We start from the raw sequence: 4,831 nt of genomic DNA, 5'->3' as shown, positions 1-4,831 counted from the left end.
TATATGTATATTTATAGCACTATAGTTAAGGATTATTATTATTATTCTCATGATTTATTCACAACTGACTTGAGATAGATACAGAAGTTACGCGAATTAACACTAAGGTTGGGTCAAATCTATTAACACTACACTACTAAAAAAAAGATGTTTCGTATTTACAGAAGGAGTCTCCATTTCCAGTGCATTGTAACAGTCAGAGTTTACACTTTGCTGCGAATAATAAATAAATAAAGCTGTTATAACGTATGTTATAACTGTAACGATGCACAGATAAAATCGCTTTAATTACTAAAACTGTGGCATCAACGACAATTTGTTCTCGCGTCCACGAAATAAAGCTCTTCAGATTGATTTAGACTCCATACTGAGGATAAGAGAATAAGAATAAAGCTCACTTGGAGCATCAGAAAAATCTACTACTACTAATAATAATCAAGTCATTTGATGTGATAAGCAGACTAATATCGCTGTGTCTCTCACGCTGTATTTGTCAGCACATAAATAAAGTCTCGGTCTCGGAATATCAAACACTCCAGTGTTTAGATTTGGCTTGAAAAGAGATTTCAGAAGCAAACGGAAAACGGTTCTTTCGCTCCGATTTTAAACGCAATCACGTTTCATCCAGCAGCTCAAACAAAGAAATAAACTCGACGCCTTCGTGCCTTATTTGTAGACGTGTTTATTTGGATTTAATCAACCTCCGTGTGCGCTGAAATGTAATGGCGTGCTGAAGAACAACAAAGCAGAAAGAAAGTTCTCTTAATTAGACTTTATATGTATAAAAAAAAAAACAAGACTTCATTAGAAGGAAAGATGTGGTATAAGTATCATGTATCGTGAATTATTTAAATATTTTCGAGAGCTGAACTTGGGGAAAACTTGGGAAGTTAATTTAGAGATTTTATGTAACTTTTAACGAAATATAGAGACGAAGCTGAATTTACGGTAACATTCGATTTTTAAAAAAATTTTTTTTATCAGAATTGTAATTTTATATGTTATAAATGGATATTTGTTTTAGTTTTGTTTACCGGTTTAGTTTGAAGACGTGAAATCGTAAAAGAACTTAAATCCTTCCCGATTCTTAGATGCAGAAACTTTCTAGTTGGTGCTTGCAATTTCACCAATTCAAGTAATTTTGCGGCAAAATAACAAAAAACAAACAAAACACATTGAAATTTTGAAAAAAAGGAAGAAAATCAAAAATTTTTGGCCACAACAATCACAAGAAACACATCAATCGCAGCCGACGCTTCCTTTTGTTCACGCAGAAGGATATTCCACACCCATGGAGCATCATTGTTATGAGATTAGCTAGTAATAATCGTCATCGCTCCATCGAGCGTGATCGTTATTTTCGGCTTTGTTCAGTAAGAATAACACACATCGCGCTCTGCAGGCTTTGCCTTTCCAATCACAGGAAACGGTAGCATCTTGGATCAGCTCTCCGAGGCTGGCGTCCCCTCTTTAGGTTCAGAGCAGCAATTAAAAGCTCATTAAGTTTGCATTCGACGTGCATTGATGGTGATGTGATGAGTTGTGATTGAGGACAGAGCGAGAACACAAAAAGCTCTGACATTGTGGGGAATTCATTAGTTAAGAAATTACACCGGTCTGCTGAAAAAAAAAAAACAGGGTTCCTCTGATATCGTATCAAATCACTGCTACGTTATAACTCGCTCGCAGAATTCAGTTGAAGGAACGTGACACCTGCCTTCTTCCTCATACATGAGCTTATCCGTGATTGGCTAGAGTTGCTCTGATTGATAGTCATGACGCGCCTTTCACCTTCTGAGCCACAGGGAGGGCAGCAATTGTTTTTTTCCCCTTTTAAAGGCACTGTGGCGGACGTTACTCCTGATCTCAGAGGTTTCGCTCCTGCTTGTGTTTGCTGCAGAGTAGTGTTAATTTTGTCACCTATTTTTAATTTAGTCTTAGTCTTGTGCCAAATGTCCTTGTTAGTTTTAGTCATATTTAGTCATTCACATATCTTTTTTTGTTAGTCTTAGTTTTAGTCGACTAAAAGTCTCGTCATTTTAGTCTAGTTTTAGTCCAAAAATTGTAGTCTTTTTTTAAAATAACACATTATTACTGAGATTATTACTGATAAACATTTCAGTAAAAAAAAGTGTTTCACATATCGTCGCTGTCGGGCGGAATCCTCGTATCTCCAAAACCGTTATTTTTCAGGAAATTAAAAAAACGCTGTACCTTATCTGCAGTGCACAGGGTTTAGTCCGCGTTGCAGTGGATTGTCTTGCACTAAATTCCTGTCCTCAGACGAGCACCAGAACTAGCGGGGGTCAAGATTTTTTTTCTTTGAGCCCAGTGTTTTGAAGACATTTACCTCAGAAGACGTGTTGATTCGTTGCGACTCTTCTTGAGGAGAAATATGCCGTGAAGCTCTCCCGCGGAGTGAGGAAGACGTGGACAGTTGAAGTGTCCAATGGAGTTATGAGATTTGCGCTCAAGCTATTTTTAAGACTTTAGATTGGTTAATAACTTGTAAAAATAACAGACCCACGTGGGGACTGACCAATAGCATCGATATGTGAAAAAATATGAAACTGACCAAATTTGGACATACGAGGTTTCCGCCCGACAGCAACGATATGTTTCACTCGAACTTGACCGCACATCACATTTTTTACTTTATTGATACTGCTTTTAATCATAATGCAAAGACCGATCATCGGGACATAAGCTGTCATGTACAATAAAAGAGCCTGCGCAGCGACAGGAAATATAATTTAACACAAAAAGCCTGACTAGACCAGGGGTGGACTTGCGCTCAGGAATTTTTTTTTTGAGCGACGTGTGGACAAATTCTTTCTACGCACACACTAAACAGCGCGAAGCCGCGAACTCGTTCTGAATATTTTAAAGGCGTAACAGCTGATGAAAAAGCAGAGACAATTGTAGACGAAAATGAAGAGAAATTTTATCTTCGTTTTTATTTTATACAAAACATTTTCGTCTCGTCTTTTTTCGTCAACAATAATGCATGTTAATTTAGTCTTAGTCAGCGTTTTTGGACAGTGGTGCAGTCTCGTCATCGTCTTGTCTTAGTCATGAAAAAAAAGGTTGTTGACGAACATATTTCGTCTCGTCTCGTCTGACGAAATGAACACTACTGCAGAGCAGGTCAGTAATATCACAAGCCGTGTGCTAATGAGACAGAACCGAGAGCGATTGTGTTGGATATTCTGAGAATAAGCTCAGCGAAGAAACAGAGAAAAGCCACAGACCAGGTGGTTTTTAGGCCTCGCTGTGAGACGGTATTCATATCTCCAGCTGAGGTGTTTATGGAAATGAAAAGTTGCTTGTTCCATTTCAGACTTTATTTGCAATGCAATTTCTCTGATTAAGTGTTTTTCATTTCCTGACACCTTTTCTGCCAAACCACTTATCGCCTGTGAGACACATTGGGTAAATTTGGAAGTGGATGCTCATGGGTTTCCTCGAAAGGTTTTCACCCTTTGACGATGGAGATATTGAACCACGGTGCTGTAAAATTCTTCGCTGGTTAGAAGACAATGATTCATTTTCTCTAGCAGTATCATCCAAACCAAACCAGTGCACTTCTTCTAACAGACTACACGCATGAATTAATATTCTATGTGTGTGTGTGTGTGTGTGTGTGTGTGTGTGTGTGTTCTTCCTTTTTGGGATTTTCTCTGCTCACACTTTTTATACTACACTATTCATGGCATGGAGTAAAACAATAATAAAAGGAACATAACAAAAAAAAGATGTTCTGATACAAACACATCTCCAGGCTTATTATCATTATTGATATTCTGAACGATTTCTGAGGTATCAGTTCGGTCGTCCGCTCTGCAGCCAAGACGCTTAATTAAAGGGAAGTGAAGACGTCGGCACTTGCAGGTCCATTAAAGTGATTAATTATCCAGGCTTACTTTGTCTTTCCTTCTTCTGCTGACAAGGAGATGAATTTTTTTCTCAACTCAAAAATTCAATTCAGCCTGATACTGCCTTAATAATAAATAATAATTTTTTTTTAACTATATATATATATATATATATATATATATATATATATATATATATATATATATATATATATATATTAACTATATATATTACTATTATATTAAATAATATAATAATAATATTATTTGAATTTGATATATTCTATTTATATATAAATATACAGTATATGTGTATATATATTTTATTAAATAAACAAATAAATTAAAAAAGCATATATATATATATATATATATATATATATATATATATATATATATATATATATATATATTTAATTTCTACAAACAATTGACTTTGAATCTGAAATTAAAATGATTTTCGCCCCAGTGTAAATATTTGGGGGAACACGATGGCTTAGTGGTTAACACGTTCGCCTCACACCTCCAGGGTTGGGGGTTCGATTCCTGCCTCCACCTTGTGTGTGTGGAGTTTGCATGTTCTCCCCGTGCCTTGGGGGTTTCCTCCGGGTACTCCGGTTTCCTCCCCCGGTCCACAGACATGCATGGTGGGTTGAGTGGCATCTCTGGAAAATTGTCCGTAGTGTGTGATTGTGTGAGTGAACGAGAGTGTGTGTGTGTGTGCCCTGTGATGGGTTGGCACTCCGTCCAGGGTGTATCCTGCCTTGATGCCTGATGATGCCTGAGATAGGCACAGGCTCCCCGTGACCCGAGGTAGTTCGGATAAGCGGTAGAAGATGAATGAATGAATGAATGAATGTAAATATTTGTATATAAACACATCCGCATGCTAACTCCACTACTGGATCCCACCTCAGAGTGTCAGAATTCTTTCCCTCGTTTGGCTCGTTAAGATC

This window comes from Tachysurus vachellii, chromosome 20, assembly GCF_030014155.1.
Source record: "Tachysurus vachellii isolate PV-2020 chromosome 20, HZAU_Pvac_v1, whole genome shotgun sequence".
Classification (NCBI taxonomy): domain Eukaryota; kingdom Metazoa; phylum Chordata; class Actinopteri; order Siluriformes; family Bagridae; genus Tachysurus; species Tachysurus vachellii.
Note: the sequence above shows the minus strand (reverse complement) of the source record.